This window comes from Pan paniscus, chromosome 16 (genome assembly GCF_029289425.2).
Source record: "Pan paniscus chromosome 16, NHGRI_mPanPan1-v2.0_pri, whole genome shotgun sequence".
NCBI classification, from domain to species: Eukaryota; Metazoa; Chordata; class Mammalia; order Primates; family Hominidae; genus Pan; species Pan paniscus.
Genome location: NC_073265.2, coordinates 14327611 through 14349283, shown reverse-complemented (window position 1 = coordinate 14349283; position 21673 = coordinate 14327611).

Below are 21673 nucleotides of genomic sequence, written 5' to 3'. Positions count from 1 at the left end.
AGGGTGACCAGTGCAGAGTTATGATGTCACAATGCCCCCTGAGGCAGATCACAGACAAGGATCTGTCACCTGGATCACCAGTGCAGAGTTATGATGTCACATTGCCCCCTTAGGCAGATCACAGACAATGGTATGTCACCTGAGTTACCTGTGCAGAGGTATGATGTCACAATGCCCCCTTAGGCATATCACAGACAAGGGTCTGTCACCTGAATGACCCATGCAGTGTAGTGATGTCACAGTGCCCACGTTAGACAGGTGACAGAGAATGGCCTGTCACCTGGGTGACCGGTGCAGAGTTATGATGCCACAATGCCCCGTTAGGCAGATCACAGACATGGGCCTGTCACCTGGGTGCCCAGTGCAGAGTTATGATGTCTAAATGCTCCCTTAGGCAGATCACAGACAAGGTCTTGTCACCTGGTTGCCCAGTGTAGAGTTATCCACCTTAGGCAGATAAGAGAGAAGGGCTTGTCACCTGGGTTCCCAGTGCAGAGTTAGGATGTCACAATGCCCCCTAAGGCCGATCACAGACAAGGGCCTGTCACCTGTGTGACTAGTGCAGAGTTATGATGTCACAATTCCCCCTTAGGCAGATCACAGACAAGTGTCTGTCACCTGGGTGACCCGTGCAGTGTTACGATGACACAATGTCCCCTTAGGCAGATCACAGACAAGAATCTGTCACCTGGGTGACCCGTGCAGTGTTATGATGTCACAATGACCCCGTAGGCAGATCACAGACACGGGCCTCACATCTGGGTGACCAGTGCAGAGTTATGATGTCACAATGCCGCCTTAGGCAGATCAGAGACAAGGGCCTGTCACCTGGGCGACTAGTGCAGAGTCATGATGTCACAATGAACCCTTAGGCAGATCACAGACAAGATTCTGTCACCTGGGTGACCCGTGCAGTGTTATGATGTCACAATGCCCCCTTAGGAAGATCACAGACAAGGGCCTGTCACCAGGGTGACCAGTGCGGAGTTATGATGTCACAATGCTCCCTGAGGCAGATCACAGACAAGGGTCTGTCACCTGGATCACCAGTGCAGAGTTATGATGTCACATTGCCCCCTTAGGCAGTTCACAGACAATGGTATGTCACCTGAGTGACCCGTGCAGAGGTATGATATCACAGTGCCCCCTTAGGCATATCACAGACAAGGGTCTGTCACCTGAATGACCCATGCAGTGTTATGATGACACAATGCCCACGTTAGACAGGTGACAGAGAATGGCCAGTCACCTGGGTGACCGGTGCAGAGTTATGATGCCACAATGCCCCCTTAGGCAGATCACAGACAAGGGCCTGTAACCTGGGTGACCAGTGCAGAGTTATAATGTCACAATGCCCCCTTAGGCAGATAACAGACAAGGGCCTGTCACCTTGGTGTCAGTGCAGACTTATGATGTCACAATTCCCCCTGAGGCAGATCACAGACAAGGGCCTCTCACCTGGGTGACCAGTGTAGAGTTATGATGCCACAATGCCCCCTTAGGCAGATCACAGACAAGGGCCTGTCACCTTGGTGATCAGTGCAGAGTTATGATGTCACAATGCCCGCTTAGGCAGACCACAGACGAGAGTCTGTCACCTGGGTGACCCGTGCATTGTTATGATGCCACAATGCCCCCTTAGGCAGACCACAGACAAGAGTCTGTCACCTGGGCTACCCGTGCAGTGTTATGATGTCACAATGCCACCTTGGGCAGATCACAGACCAGGGCTTGTACCCTGGGTATCCAGTGCAGAGTTATGATGTCAGAGTGCCCCGTTAGGCAGATCACAGACAAGGGCCTGTCACCTGGGTGGACAGTGCAGGGTTACGATGTCACAGTGCCCCGTTAGGCAGATCACAGAAAAGGTCCTTTCACCTGGGTGCCCAGTGTAGAGTTATGATGTCTCAATGCCCCCTTAGGCAGATCACAGACAAAGGCCTGTCACCGGGGTGCCCAGTGCAGAGTTATTGTGTCACAATGCCCCCTTAGGCAGAGTACAGACAAGGTTATCTAACCTGGGTGCCCAGTGCAGAGTTATAATGTCACAATGCCCCCTTAGGCACATCACAGAGAAGGGCCTGCCACCTCGGTGCTCAGTAAAGCGTCATGATGTCACAATGCCCCCTTTCGCAAATCACAGACAAGGGCCTGTCAGCTGGGTGACCCTTGCACAGTTATGATGACACATTGCCCCCTTAGGCAGATCACAGTCAAGGTCATGTCACCTGGGTGCCCAGTGCAGAGTTATAATATCCCAATGCCCCCTTAGGCAGATCACAGACAAGGGTCTGTCACCTGCGTGACCAGTGAAGAGTTACGATGTCACAATGTCCCCTTTGGCAGATCACAGAACAGGGCCTGTCACCTGGGTGCCCAATGCAGAGTTATGAGGTTACAATGCCACCTTAGGCAGATCACAGACAAGTGCCTGTCAACTGGGTGCCCAGTGCAGAGTCATGATGTCACAATGTCCCCTGATGCAGATCACAGACAAGGGTCTGTCACCTGGGTGACCAGTGCTTAGTTATGATGTCGCATTGCCCCCTTTGGCAGATCACAGACAAGGGTTTGTCACCTGGGTGACCCGTTAGAGTTATGATGTCACAATGCCCCCTTAGGCAGATCACAGACAAGGGTCTGTCACCTCGGTGACAAGTGCGGAGTTATTATGTCACAATGACCAGTTAGGCAGATCAAAGACAAGGGTCTGTCACCTGGGCGACAAATGCAGAGTTATGATGTCACAATGACCCCTTACGGAAGTCACAGACAAGGGTCTGTCACCTGGGTGATGCGTGATGACTTACGATGTCACAATGCCCTTTTAGGTACATCACTGACAAGGGTCTGTCACCTGGATGACCAGAGCAGAGTTATGATGTCACAATAGACACGTAGGCAGATCAAATACAATGGTCTGTCACCTGGGTCACCAGTACAGAGTTATGATGTCACAATTGCCCCTTAGGAAGATCACAGACAATGTGCTGTCACCTGGGTGACCAGTGCAGAGTTATGATGTCACAATACCCCCTTAGGCGGATCACAGACAAGGGTCTGTCACCACGGTGACCCGTGCAGTGTTACGATGTCACAATGCCCCCGTAGGCAGATCACAGACACGGGCCTGACACCTGGGTGACCCGTGCAGAATTTTGATGTCACAATGCCCCCTTAGGCAGATCAGAGAGAAGGTCCTGTCACCTGGGTGACTAGTGCAGAGTCATGATGTCGCAATGAACCCTTAGGCAGATCACAGACAAGATTCTGTCACCTGGGTGACCCGTGCAGTGTTATGATGTCACAATGCCACGTTAGGAAGATCACAGACAAGAGCCTGTCACCAGGGTGACCAGTGCAAAGTTATGATGTCACAATGCCCCCTGAGGCAGATCACAGACAAGGGTCTGTCACCTGGATCACCAGTGCAGAGTTATGATGTCACATTGCCCCCTTAGGCGGATCACAGGCAACGGTATGTCACCTGAGTGACTCGTGCAGAGGTATAATGTGACAATGCCCCCTTAGGCATATCACAGACAAGGGTCTGTCACCTGAATGACCCATGCAGTGTTATGATGTCACAATGCCCACGTTAGACAGGTGACAGAGAATGGCCTGTCAACTGGGTGACCGGTGCAGAGTTATGATGTCACAATGCCCCCTTAGGCAGATCACAGACAAGGGCCTGTCACCTGGGTGCCCAGTGCAGAGTTATGATGTCTAAATGCTCCCTTAGGCAGATCACAGACAAGCGCTTGTCACCTGGGTGCCCAGTGCAGAGTTATGATGTCACAATGCCCCTTTAGGCAGATCAGAGCCAAGGGCCTGTCCCCTGAGTTCCCAGTGTAGAGTTATGATGTCACAATGTCCCCTTAGGCAGATCACAGCAAGGACCTGTCACCTGGTTGTCCCGTGGAGAGTTATTATGTCACAATGCCCCCTTTCGCAGATCACAGACAAGGGCCTGTCACCTGGGTGGCCCTGGGAGAGTTATGATGTCACAATGCCCCTTTAGGCAGATCAGAGACAAGGGCCTGTCCCCTGAGTTTCCAGTGTAGAGGTATGATGTCACAATGCCCACTTAGGCAGATCAATCACAAGGGTCTGTAACCCGGGTGACACTTGCAGAGTTATGATGTCACAATGACCCCTTACGGAGATCACAGACAAGGGTCTGTCACCTGGGTGACACGTGCAGAATTATGATGTCACAATGCCCCCTGAGATAAATCACTGACAAGGGTCTGTCACCTGGGTGACCGGTGCAGAGTTATGATGGCACAATGCCCCCTTAGGCATATCACAGACATGGGCCTGTCACCTGGGTGCTCAGTGAAGTGTTATGAAGTCAAAATGCCCCCTTAGGCAGATCACAGACACGGGCATGTCAACTTGGTGCCCAGTGCACAGTTTTGATGTCACAATGCCCCGTTTGGCAGATCACAGACAAGGGCCTGTCACCTGAGTGCCCAGTGCAGAGTTCTGATGTCACCATGCCCCCTTAGGCAGATCACAGACATGGGTCTGTCACCTGGGTGCCCAGTGCAGAATTATGATGTCACAATGCCCCCTTAGGCAGATCACAGCAAGGGCCTGTCACCTGGGTGACCCGTACAGGGTTATGATATCACAATGCCCCTTTTCGCAGATCACAGACAAGGGTCTGTCACCTGGGTGAACCGTGCAGAGTAATGATGTAACAATGCCTCCTTAGGGAGATCACAGACAAGGGCCTGTCACCTGGGTGCCCAGTGCAGAGTTATGATGTCACAATGCCCCCTAAGGCCGATTCCAGACAAGGGCCTGTCACCATGGTGACTAGTGCAGGGTTATGATGTCACAATGCCACCTTAGGCAGATCACAGACAAGTGTCTGTCACCGGGGTGCCCAGTTCAGAGTTATGATGTCACAATGACCCCTTAGGCAGATCACAGACAAGGGCATGTCACCTGGGTGCCCAGTGCAGAGTAATAATGTCACAATGCCCCCTTAGGCAGATCACTGACAAGGGCCTGTCACCTGGATGCCCAGTGCAGAGTTATGATGTCACAATGCTCCTTTAGGCAGATCACAGCAAAGGCCAGTAACCTGAGTCACCCGTGAAGAGTTATGATGTCACATTTCCCCCTTAGGCAGATCACAGACAAGGGTATGTCACCTGGGTGACCCATGCAGAGTCATGATGTCACAATGCCCCCTTTGGCATATCACAGAGAAGGGTCTGTCACGTGGGTGACACATGCAGTGTTATTGTGTCACAATGCCCCCTTAGGCAGATCACCGCCAAGGTTCTGTCACCTGGGTGACAAGTGAAGAGTTAATGTGTCACAATGCCCACTTAGGCAGATCAAAGACAAGTATATCTCACCTGGGTCACACGTGCAAAGTTATGATGTCACAACGATGCCTTACGGAGATCACAGCCAAGGGTCTGTCACCTGGGTGACGCGTGCAGACTGGTGATGTCAGAATGCCCCCTTAGGTAGATCACTGAGAAGGGTCTGTCACCTGGGTGACGACTGCAGAGTTATGATGTCACAATGCCCACGCAGGCAGTTCAAAAACAAGGGTCTGTCACCAGGGTCACCAGTACAGTGTTATGATGTCACAATGCCCCCTTAGTAAGATCACAGACAATGTTTTGTCACCTGGGTGACCAGTGCAGAGTTATGATGACACAATACCCCCTTAAGCACATCACAGACCAGGGTCTGTCACCACGGTGACCAGTGCTGAGTTATGATTTCACAATGACCCCTTAGGCATATCACAGAGTAGGGTTTGTCACCTGGGTGACACCTGCAGTGTTATGATGTCACAATGCCCCCTTAGGCAGATCACAGACAAGGGTCTGTCACCTGGGTGACCAGTGCTTAGTTATGATGTCACATTGCCCCCTTTGGCAGATCACAGACAAGAGTTTGTCACCTGGGTGACCCGTTAGAGTTATGATGTCACAATGCCCCCTTAGGCAGATCACAGACAAGGGTCTGTCACCTGGGTGATGCGTGCAGACTTGTGATGACAGAATGCCCCGTTAGGTAGATCACTGACAAGGGTCTGTCACCTGGGTGACCACTGCAGTATTGTCATGTCACAACGCCCACGTTGGCAGTTAAAAAGAAGGGTAAGTCACCAGGGTCACCAGTACACAGTTTTGATGTCACAATGCCCCCTTAGGAAGATCACAGACAATGTTTTGTCACCTGGGTGACCAGTGCAGATTTATGATGACACTATACCCCCTTAGGCAGATCACAGACAAATGTCTGTCATCACGGTGACCAGTGCAGGGTTATGATGTCACAATGCCCCCTTAGGCAGATCTCACACAGGGGCCTGTCCCCTGGATGACCAGTGCAGAATTACGATGTCACAATGCCCCCTGAGGCAGATCACAGACAAGGATCTGTCACCTGGATCACCAGTGCAGAATTATGATGTCACATTGCCCCCTTAGGCAGATTACAGACAATGGTCTGTCACCTGAGTGACTCTTGCAGTGTTATGATGTCACAATGCCCCGTTAGGCACGTGACAGACATGGGACTGGCACCTGGGAGACCGGTGCAGAGTTATGATGCCACAATATCCCCTTAGGCAGATCACAGACAAGGGCCTGTCACCTGGGTGCCCAGTGCAGAGTTATGATGTCACAATGCCCCCTTAGGCAGATCACAGACACGGGCCTGTCACCTGGGTGCCCAGTGCAGAGTTATGATGTCACAATGCCCGCTTAAGCAGATCACAGCAAGGGCCTGTCACCTGGGAGACCCGTGCAGAGTTATGATGTCACAATGCCCTCTTAGGAAGATCACAGACAAGAGTCTGTCACCTGGGTGACCCGTGTAGTGTTATGATGTCACTATGACCCCTTAGGCAGATCACAGACAAGGGACTGTCACCTGGGTGACCCGTGCAGAGTTATGATGTCACAATGCCCCCTTAGGCAGATCAGAGACAAGAGTCTGTCACCTGGGTGACCCGTGCAGAGTTATGATGTCACAATGCCCCCTTAGGCAGATCACAGACAAGGGCCTGTCACCAGGGAGACCAGTGCGGAGTTGTGATGTCACAATGCCCCCTGAGGCAGATCACAGACAAGGGTCAGTCAGCTTTATCACCAGTGCAGAGTTATGATGTCACATTGCCCCCTTAGTCAGATCACAGACAATGGTATGTCACCTTAGTGACCCGTGCAGAGTTATGATGTCTCAATGCCCCCTTAGGCATATCACAGACAAGGGTCTGTCACCTGAATGACCCGTGCAGTGTTATGATGTCACAATGCCCCCGTTAGACAGGTGACAGAGAATGGCCTGTAACCTGGGTGACCGGTGCAGAGCTATGATGCCACAATGCCCCCTTAGGCAGATCACAGACAAGGGCCAGTCACCTGGGTGCCCAGTGCAGATTTATGATGTCACAATGCCCCCTTAGGCAGGTCACAGCAATGCCTGTCACCTGGTTGACCCGTGCTGAGTTATGATGTCACAAAGCCGCATTAGGCAGATCAGAGAAAAGGGCATGTCACCTGGGTGCCCAGTGCAGAGTCATAATGTCACAATGCCCCCTTAGGCACATCACAGGGAAGGGCTTGCAACCTGGGTGCCCAGTGCAGAGTTATGATGTCACAATGCCCTCTTAGGCAGATCACAGACAAGGGTCTGTCACCTGGGTTCCCAGTGCAGTTATGATGTCACTATGCCCCCTTAGGCAGATCAAAGAAAAGGGCCTGTCACCTGGGTGCCCAGTGCAGAGTTATGATGTCACAATGCCACCTTAGGCAGATCACAGACAAGGGCCTGTCACCTCAGTGCCCAGTGCAGAGTTATGATTTCACAATGCCCCCTTAGGCATATCACAGGCAAGGGCCTGTCACCTGTGTGCCGAGTGCACAGTTATGAGGTAACAATGCCCCGTTAGGCAGATCACAGTCAAGGGCCTGTCACCTGGGTACCCAGCACAGTGTTATGATGTCACAATGCCCCCTTAGGCATATCAGAGACAAGGGCCTGTCACCTGGGTGACTAGTGCAGAGTTATGATGTCACAATGCCCGTTTAGGCAGATAACAGACAATGGCCCTTCACCTGGGTTACCAGTGCAGAGCTATGATGTCACAATGCCCACGTAGGCAGATCAAATACAAGGGTCTGTCACCTGGGTCACCAGTAGAGAGTTAGGAAGTGACAATTCCCCCTGAGGAAGATCACAGACAATGTTTTTACACCTGGGTGACCAGTGCAGAGTTATGATGTCACGTTGCCCCCTTTGCAGATCACGGAAAAGGGTTCATCTCCTTGGTGACCCATTAGAGTTATGATTTCACAATGACCCCTTGGGCAGATGACAGACAAGGGTCTGTCACCTCGGTGACAACTGCAAGGTTATGATGTCCCAATACCCAGTTAGGCAGATCAAAGACAAGAGTCTGTCACCTGGGTGACACATGCGGGGTTTTGATGTCACAATGAAACCTTACAGAGATCACAGAAAAGGGTCTGTAACCTGGGTGACGCGTACAGACTTATGATGTCACAATGCCCCCTGAGGTAGATCACTGACAAGGGTCTGTCAACTAGGTGACCAGTGCAGGGTTATGATGTCACAATGCCCATGTAGGCAGATCAAATACAGGGGTCTGTCACCTGCGTCACCACTACAGAGTTATGATGTCACAATTTCCCCTTAGGAAAATCACCGACGATGTTTTGTCACCTGGGTGACCAGTGCAGTGTTATGATGTCACAATACCCCCTTAGGAAGATCACAGACAAGGGTCTGTCACCACGGTGACCAGTGAAGAGTTATGATGTCACAATGCCCCCTTAGGCACATCACAGGCATGGGCCTGTCACCTGGGTGCCCAGTGCAGAGTTATAATGTCACAATGCCTCCTTAGGCAGATCACAGACAAAGGCCTGTCACCTGGGTGACCAGGGCAGAGTTATGATTTCACAATGCCCCCTTAGGCAGATCACAGTCAAGGGCCTGTCACCTGGGTGACCCGTGCAGAGTTATGTTGTCACAAAGCCCCCTTAGGCAGATGAAAGACAAGGTTCTGTCACCTGGGTGACCAGTGCAGATTTATGATGTCACAATGCCCCTTAGGCAGATCAAAGACCAGGGTCTGTCACCTGTGGGAACAGTGCAGAGTTATGATGTCACAATGCCCCGTTAGGCAGATCACTGACAAGGGTCTGTCACCTGGGTGACCAGTAGAGAGTTATAATGTCACAATGCCCCCATAGGCAGATCAAAGACATGGGTCTGTCACCTGTGTGACCAGTGCAGAGTTATGATGTCACAATGCCCCCTTAGGCAGACCACAGACAAGGATCTGTCACCTGGGTGACAACTGCAGTGTTATGATATCACAATACCCCCTTAGGCAGATCACAGACAAGGGTCTCTAACCTGGGTGACAAGTTCAGGGTTATGATGTTACAATGCCCACTTATGCAGATCACAGACAATGGCCTGTCACCTGGGTGACCAGTGTAGAGTTATGATGTCACAATGCCCACATAGGGAGATCACAGACAATGGTCTGCCACCTGGATGACCATTGCTGAGTTATTCTGTTACAATGCTCTCTTAGGCCGATCACAGTTATTGGCCTGTCACCTGGGTGACCCGTGTAAAGTTACAATGTCACAAAGCCCCCTAAGGCAGATCACAGACAAGGGCCTGTCACCTGGGTGACCCGTGCAGGGTTATGATGTCACATTGCCCCATTAGGCAGATCACAGACAAGGTTCTGTCACCTGCGAGACACGTGCAGAGTTATGATGTCACAATGCCCCCTTATGCAGATCACAGACAAGGTTCTGTCACGTGGTTGTCCAGTGCAGAGTTATGATGTCACAATTCCCCCTTAGGCACATCACAGACAACGGTGTGTCACCTGGGTGACCTGTGCAGAATTATGATGTCACAATGCCCACTTAGGCAGATCACAGACAAGGGTCTGTCACCTGGGTGACCCGTGCAGACTTACGATGTCACAATACCCCCTTAAGCAGATCACAGACAAGGGTCTGTCACCTGGGTGACCACTGCAGATTTATGATGTCACAATGCGCCCTTAGGCAGATCAAAGACAAGGGCCTGTCACCTGGGTGACCAGTGCAGAGTTATGATGTCACAATGCATCTATAGGCAGATAAAAGACAAGGGTCTGTCACGTGGAAGACCATTGCAGAGTTATGCTGTCCCAATGCCCCCTTAGGAAGATCGCAGACAAGGGCCTGTCACCTGGGTGACCCGTGCAGAGTTACGATGTCACAATGCCCCCTTAGGCAGAGCAAAGACAAGGTTCTGCCACCTGGGTGACCCGTGCAGAGTTATAATGTCACAATGCCCCCTTAGGCAGATCACAGACAAGGGTCTGTCACCTGGGTGGCCAGTGCAGATTTATGATGTCACAATGACCCCTAAGGCAGATCAAAGTCAAGGGTCTGTCACCTGGTTGACCGGTGCAGAGTTATGATGTCACAATGCCCACTTAGGCAGGTCAAACATTATATACTGTACATAAAATATAAAAGTACACCCAATATATATTATATACTCTACATAAGAAATTAAGCACACAAAATATGTATTATATGCTTTACATAAAATATCAAAGCACACAAAATATATATTATATACTCTAGATAAAATATCAAAGTACACCAAATATATATTATATACTGTATATAAAATATCACAGTAAACGTAATATTCATTATACACTGTACAGAAAATATCAAAGTACACCAAGAATATATTATATAGTGTACATTAACTATCAACGTACACTGAATATAAATTATATACTGTATATAAAACATCAAATACAGCACATATATATTATACACTGTACATAAAATATGAAATTACATCATATATAATTTAATGTACATAAAATATAAAAGTACAGCAAATATACATTATGTATTGTACATAAAATATCAAAATATGCCAAATATATAATATACTGTACATAAAATATCAAAGTATGCCAACTATCTGTTATATAGTGTACATAAAATATCAAATTATGCCTGATATATATTATATACTGTAGATAATTTATCAAAGTACACAAAAATATATTATATACTGTACATAAAATATCAAAGTACACCAAGTGTATATTATATACTGTACATAAAATATCAAAAGGCACCAAATATATATTGTACACTGTACCTAAAATATCAAAGTACACCAAATATATATTATATACTGTACATAAAGTATCAAAGTACACCAAATATATATTTTGCTGTACATAAAATATCAAAGTACACCAAATATATACTATATACTGTACATAAAATATCAAAATATGCCAAATATATACTATGCACTATACATAAAATAATAAAGTATATGTAATACATATAACATACTGTAAATAAAATATCAAGCTACACCAAATATAGATAATATAGTGTACATAAGGTATCAAAGTACACCAAATATATATTATATACTGCTCATAAAATATAAAATACAGTAAATATATTTTATATTGTACATAAAATAATAAAGTACAACATATATATTATACACTGCACAGAACATGTCAAAGTACACCAAATAAATTATACACTGTACATAAAATTTGAAAGTACACCAAATATATATTATATACCGTACATAAAATATCAAATTGCACCAAATATATATTGTATAATGAACCTAAAATATCAAAGTACACCAACGATATATTACATACCGTACATAAATAACAAAGTACACCAAGAATATACTTATGCTGTATGTAAAATATCAAAGTACCACAAACACATGTTATATAACGTACATAAGATATAAAAGTCCACGAAATATATATTAGGTACTGTACATAAAATATCAAAGTACACCAAATGTATATTATATACTGTACATAATACATCATATACAGCAAATATATATTATATACTCTACATAAAATATCATTTTACAACAAATACATGTTATACACTATACATAAAATATGAAAGTACAACAAATGTATATTATATACTGTACATAAACTATCAAAGCAAACAAAATATATAACATATAGTGTACATAAAATATCAAAGTACACAAAATATATATTCTATACTGTACATAAAATAACAAAGTACACCAAATGTATATTACATACTGTATATAAAATATCAATGTACACCAAATATATACTATATAGTGCAAAGAAAATATCAAAGTAAACCAAATATATATTATAAACTGTACAAAATGTATCAAAGAACAACAAATATATATTATATACTGCACATAAAATATCAAAGAACAACAAATATATATTATATACTGTATAAAAAATATCAAAGAACAACAAGTATATATTATATACTGCACATAAAATATCAAAGAACACCAAATATATATTATATACTGTATAAAAAATATCAAAGTACACCAAATATATATTATACTGTGTATATAAAATATCAAAGTACAACAAATATATATTATATACTGTGCATAAAATATCAAATTACACCAAATATATATTATATACTGTACATAAAATATCAAATTACAACAAATATATATTTTATACTGTAAATAAAATATCAAAGTACACAAAACATATATTATATACTGAACATAACATATCTCAGTACACCAACTATATGTTATAAACTGCACATAAAACATAACAGTACACCAAATATATATTATATACTGCACATAAAATATCAAAGTATGCCAAATATATATTCTATACCATACATAAAATATCAATTACACCAAAAATATATTATATACTGTATATAAAATATCAAAGTACACCATATATAATTTATACTGTACATAATATATCAAGGTACAACAAATATATAATATATACTGTACATAAAATGTCAAACTACACCTAATGAATATTATATACTGTACATTAAATATCAAAGTACACCAAATTTATATTATATATTGTACATAAAATATCAAAGTATATGAAATGAATATTATATACTGTACATAAGCAACCAAAGTACAAAAATACATATTATATATTGTACATAAAATATCAAAGATCCGTGAATATATATTATGTACTGTACATACATTATCAAAATATGCCAAATATATATTATATACTGTACATAAAATATCAAAGTACACCAAATGTATATTATATACTGTACATAAATTTCAAAGTACACCCAGTATTTATTATATACTGTACTAAAAATATCAAAGTACAGCAAATATATATTATATGCTGTACATAAAATATCAAATTACCCCAAATTACTATTATATACTGTACATAAAATATCAAAGTACACCAAATATATATTATATACTGTACATAAAATATCACAGTACACAAATTGAATTTTATATACTGCATTAAAAATATCAAAGTACACCAAATATGTATTATATACTGTATATAATATATGAAAGTACACCAAATGTATGGTATGTACTGAACATAAAATACCAACATTCAACAAATGAATATTATATACTCTACATAAAATATCAAAGTAATCCAAATATATATAATATACTGTACATAAAATATAAAAGTTCACCACATATATATAATATACTGTTCATTAAATATCAAAGTACACCAAATATATATTATATTCTGTACATAAAATATCAAAGTACAACAAGTATATATTATATATTTTACATAAAATATCAAAGTACACAAAATATATATTATATACTGAACATAAATTATCAAATGACTCCAAATATATATTATATAATATACACAAAATATCAAAGTATACCTAATATATAATATAATGTACATAAAATATCAAAATGCACCGAATATATATTATACAGTGTACATAAATTTCCAGAGTACACAAAATATACATTGTATACTGTACAAAAATATCACAGTACAGCAAATATATATTAGTGTATATTAAATATCAAAGTACACCAAATATATATTATATACTGTACATAAAATATCAAAGTACACCAAATATATATTTTATACTGTACATAAAATATCAAAGTACAACAAAGATATATTGTATATTCTACATAAAATATCACAGTAGACCAAATATACGTTATAGTCTGCACATAAAACTTCACAGTATATCAAATATATATTATATACTGCACATAAAATATGAAAGTACACCAAATGTATATTATATACTGCACATAAAATATTCAAGTACGCCAAATATATATTCTATACTGTACATAAAATATCAAAGCACACCAAATGAATATTATATACTGTACACAAAATATCAAAGTACACCAAATATATATCATATACTGTACATAAAATATCACAGTACACCAAATATATATTATATAGTGTACATAAAATATCAAAGTACACAAAACATATGTTATATACTGTACAAAAATATCACAGTACACAAAATATATATTATATACAGCACATACACAACCAAGTACACCAAATATATTTGATATACTGTACATAAAATATCAGAGAACACCAAATATATATTATATACCGTATTTAAAATATCAAAGTACACAAAATGTATATTATATACTGTTCATAAAATATCAAACTACATCAAATATATATTATAAACTGTACATAAAATATCAAAGTACACCAACTATATTTTATATAATTTACATAAAATATCAAAGTAAACCAAATATATATTATACAGTGTAAATAAAATATCAAATTACACCAAATATATATTATATACTGTACATAAAATATCAAAGTACACCAAATATATTATATTCTGTACATAAAATAACAAAGTACACCAAATATATATTATATACTCTATATAAAATATCAAAGTACACCCAATGTATATTGTATACTGCAAAGAAAATACCAAGTACACCAAATATATATGATATACTGTACATAAAATACAATAGTACACCAAATATATATTATACACGGTACATAAAATTACACCAAATATATATTAAGTACTGTACATAAAACATCAAAGTACACAAAATATATATTATGTACTGTATGTACAATATCACTGTACACCAAATATATATTATATACTATGCATAAAATATAAAAGTACACCAAATACATATTATATACTGTACATAAATTATCAAACTACACACAATATATATAATATACTGTACATAAAATATCAAACTACACCAATATATATTATATACTGTACATAAAATATCAATATACACCAAATATATATTATGTACTCTACTAAAAATATCAAATTAAAAATATTATACACTATACATTATATATCAAATTACACTGAATGAATATAATATACTGTACATAAAATATCAAAGTACACCAAATATATACTATATTCTGTACATACATCACTGTATGAAATATATATTATATACTGTATATAAAATATGAAACTACACCAAATATATATTATATACTGTACATGTGGTATCAAAGTACACCAAATATATATCATATACAGTACATAAAATATCAAAGTACAAAAATACATATTTTATACTCTACATAAAATATCAAAGTACACCAAATATATCATATGTACTGTACTTAAAGTTAAATGTACACCAAATATATCTTATATGCTGTACATAAAATACCAAAGAACACCAAATATTTATTATATACTGTACAAAAAAATCAAAGTACACCAAATATATATTACATACTGTACGTAAAATATCAAAGTACACCAAAAGAATATTTTATACTCTACATAAACTGTCAAATTACACCAAATATATATTATATACTGTGCATAAAATATCACAGCACACGAAATATATTTTATATCCTGCACTTAAAATATCAAAGTACACCAAATATGTATTATATACTGCACATAAAATATAAAAAACTCCATGTTTATATTAAATACTGTACATAAAATATCAAAGTACACCAAATATGTATTGTATACTGTACATAAAATATCAAAGTACACCAAATATATATTTTATACTGTACATGAAATATCAAACTAGAGCAAATGTATGTTATATACTGTACATAAATAATCAAAGTACACAAAATGTATATCATGTACTGTACATAAAATACCAAAGTACACCAAATATATATTACATACTGTACATAAAATATCAAAGTACACCAAATATATATTACATACTGTACATAAAATATCAAAGTACACCAAATAAATATTATATAGTGTACATAAAGTTCGAGAGTACACAAAATGTACATTATATACTGTAAAAAACTATCAAAGCACAACAAATATATACTATATAATGTACAGAAAATACCAAAGTACACCAAATATATATTATATGCTGTACATAAAATATGAAAAAACACAAAATATATATTATGTACTGTATATAAAATGTCAAAGTACACCAAATATATATTATATACTGTACATAAAATATCAAAGTAAACAAAATATATATCATACACTGTACATAAAATATCAAAGTACACCAAACATATATTATATACTGAACATAAAATATCAAAGTACACCAAATGTATATTATATACAGTACATAATATATCAAAGTACGCCAAATATATATTACATACTGTAAATGAAATACAAAAGTACAACAAATATGTATTACTTACTGTACAGAAAATATAAAAGTACACCAAATATGTATTACATACTGTACATAAAATATCAAAATACACCAAATACATATCATTTACTGTACATAAAATATAAAAGTACACCAAATATATATTATATACTGTACATAAATTATCAAACTACACAAAATATATATTACATACTGTACATAAAATATCAAAGAACACCAAATATATATTACATACTGTACAAAAAATATCAAAGTACACCAAATATATATTATGTAATGTACATAAAATATCAAAGTACACCAAGTGTATATTATACAGTGTACATAAAGTTCCAGAGTACAGAAAATATACATTATATACTGTACAAAAATATCACAGTAAATCAAATATATATTATTCATTGTATATTAAATATCATAGTACACCAAATATATATTATATACTGTACATAAAATATTAAATTACACCAAATATATATTTTATACTGTACATTAAATATCAAAATATAACAAAGATATATGGTATATTGTACATAAAATATCACAGAAGACCAAATATATGTTATAGTCTGCACATAAAACTTCACAGTATACCAGCATATATATTATATACTGCACATAAAATATGAAAGTACTTCAAATGTATATTATATACTGAACATAAAATATTCAAGCACACCAAATATATATTCTATACTGTACATAAAATATCAAAGTACACCAAATGAATACTATATACCGTACATAGAATATCAAACCACACCAAATGTATATTATATACTGTACATAAATTATTAAATTACGCCTAACATATATTATATGCTGTACATAAAATATCAACATATACAAAACATATATTATATACTGTACATAAAATATCAAATTACACCAAATATATATTATACACTGTACATAAAATATCAAAGTACACAAAAATATATATCATACCTTCTACATAAAATGTCAAAGTACACCAAAAACATATATTATACAGTGTATATAAAATATCAAACTACACCAAATATTCATTATATACTGCACATAAAATATCAAAGTACAATAAAAATGTATTATATACTGCACATAAAACATCAAACGACGCCAAATATATATTCTGTACTCTACATAAAATAACAAAGTACACCAAATGAATATTATATACTGTAAATAAAATATCACAGCACACCAAATATATATTATATACTGTACATAAATTATCACAGTACACCAAATCTATATTATGTACTGTACATAAAATATCAAAATACACCAAATGAATATTATGTACTGTACACAAAATATCAAAGTACACCAAATATATATAATATACTGTACATAAAATATCACAGTACACCAAATATACACTATACATGGTACATAAAATAACAAAATACCCAAAATATACATTACATACTGTACAAAAAATATCAAAGTACTCCAAATATGTATTATATACTGTACAGAAAATATCAAAGTACACAAAACATATATTATATACTGCACATAAATTATCAAAGTACAAAAATATATACTATATACTGTACATAAAATACCAAAGTACAGCAAATATATACTATGTATTGCACATAAATTATCAAAATACACCAAATATATATTATATAGTGTACATAAAATATCAAAATACACCAAATATATATTATATACTGTACATTAATTATCAAAGAACACCAAATACTTATGATATACTGTACAAAAAATATCAAAGTACACCAAATATATATCTTATTCTGTACATAAAACTTCAAAGTACACCAAATATATATTATATACAGTACATAAAATATCAAAGGACACAAAATATATATTATATACTGCAGAAAAAATATCAAAGTACACCAAATATAAATCATATACTGTACATAAAATATCAAAGTAGGCCAAATATAGATTACATACTGTAAATAAATATCAAAGTACATCCAATATATATTACATAGTGTACATTAAGTATGAAAGTACACAAAATATACATTATATACTCTACTTAAAATATCATATTATGCCAAATATATACTATAAAGTGTACGTAAAATATCAAAGTACTCCATATATATTATATACTGTACATAAAATATTAAAGTACACCAAATATGTATTATAAACTATACATAAAATATCAAAGAACACAAACTATATATTATATAATGTACATAAAATATCAAAGAACACCAAATATATATTATATACTGCAAATAAAATATCAATGTACACAAAATATATATTATATACTGTACCTAAAATATCAAAGTACACCATATATATATTATATATTGTACATAACATATTAAAGTACACCAAATATACATAATATACTGTACATAAAATATCAAATACGCCATATATATTATATACTGCACATAAAATATCAAAGCACACCAAATATATATTATATACTGTACATAAAATATCAAAGAACACAAAATATACATTATATACACTACATAAAGTATCAAAGTACACCAAATATATATTATATGCTGTACATTGAAATCTCAAAGTACACCAAATACAAATTATATACTGTACAAAAAATATCACAGTACACCATATATATTATATACAGTACATAAAATATCAAAGTACACAAAATATATACTATATAATGTACAAAAAATATCAAAGTCCACAAAATATATATTATATACTGTACATAAAATACCAAAGTACACCTAACGTATATTATATACTGTACGTGTAATATCAAAGCACAGCAAATATATATGTTATAGAGTACACAAAATAACAAGAAGTACACCAAATATATATAATAAACTATACATAAATTATGAAAAAGACCACCAAATATATGTTCAATACTGTACATAAAATATCAAAAAGTACACCAAATATAAATTGTATACTGTACATAAAATATGAAAAACTACACCAAATATATATTATATACTGTAAATAAAATATCAAAGTACATGAAATATATTTTAAATACTGTACATAAAATATCATCTAAAAGTACACCAAATACATATTATGTACTGTACATAAAATTTCAAAAAGTACACCAAATATATATTATAAACTGATCTTAAAATATCAAAAAGTACACCAAATATATATTATATAATGTACATAATATATCTAAAAGTACACCAAATACATATTATATACTGTACATAAAATATCATCAAAAGTACACCAAGTATGTTGTATATAGTGTACACAAAATATCAAAAGTGACAGCAAATATATATTATCTACTGTACATAAAATATCAATTAGTACACCAAATATATATGATATACTGTACATAAAAAATTAAAAAGTACATGAAATATGTATCATATACTGTACATTACTACCAGAATTTACAACATATATATTGTATACAGTACAAAAAATATCAAAGTACATCAAATATATTCAATGTACAGTACATAAAATATCAAAGTACAGTAAATATATATTATATACTGTACATAACATAACAATATACACCAAATATATATTATATACTGTACATAAAATATCAAAAAGCACACGAAATATATATCATATAGTGTACATAAAATACCAAAATTACACCAAATATATATTATATTCTATACATAAAATACCAAAATGTATATCACATATATATTATACACAGTACAAAAAATAAAACCTTACACCAAATATATATTATATACTGTACATAAAATATCAAAAAGTACTCCAAATATATGTAATAGACTGTACATAAAATACCAAAATTACACCAAATATATATTATACACTGTACATAAAATATCTAAAAGTACACCAAATTTATATCATATACTGTACATAAAATATCATCAAAAATACACCAAATATATATAATAAACTTTATATAAAATATCAGAAAGTACACCAAATACATACTATATTCTGTATAAAAAATATCTAAATGTACACCGAATATATATTACTGTACATAAATTATCAAAAAGTTCACCAAATATATATTATATACTTTACATAAAATATCATCAATAGTACACTGAATATATATTATATACTGTATATAAAATTTTGAATACTACAACAAATATATGTTATATGCTGTACATACAATATCAAAATTTACACCAAATGTATAATATATACTGTACATAAAAATTTAAAAAAGTACACCAAATATATAACAAATAAATATTTTATTCTGTACATTAAGTATCAAAAAGTACACCAAATATATATTATATACTGTATATAAAATTTCAAATAGTACAGCAAATATATATTATATACCATCCATAAAATATCAAAAAGTACAGCAAATATATATTATATACTGTACATAAAATAGCATCAAAATGTACACCAAATATGTATAATATACTGTACATAAATTATCTAAAAGTACAACAATTATATATTATATACTGTACATAAAATACCAAAAATTACACCAAATATATATTATATACTATACATAAAATATCAAAATATACAACAAATATGTATTATATACTGTACATAAAATATCATCGAAAAGTTCACCAAATATATAATATATACTGTACATAAAATATGAAAAAGTACACAAAATATATATTATGTACTGTACATATAATATCAAAAAGTACACCAAACATATATTATATGCTGCGCATAAAATATCAAAAAGTACAACAAATATATGTTGTATACTGTACATAAAATAACAGTGTACACAAAATAGGTACTATATACTGTACATAAAATATCAAAGTACAGGAAATATATATTATATATTGTACATAAGATATCAATGTTCACCAAATATATATTATATCCTGTACATAAAATATAAAAGTTCACCAAATATATATTATATACTATACATGAAATATCAAGGTACAACAAATATATACTTTATTCTGTTTATGCAATATAAATGTACACCAAATATATATTATAAAAGGTATATAAAGTATCAAAAAGTACACCTAATATATATTATATACACTACATAAACTATCAAAAAGTACACAAAATGTATATTATATACTGTACATGAAATATGATAAAATACACCAAATATATATAATATACAGTACATAAAATATCAAAATTACACCAAATATATATTATATACTGTACATAATATATCATCAGAAAGTACACCAAATATACATTATATTCTGTACAT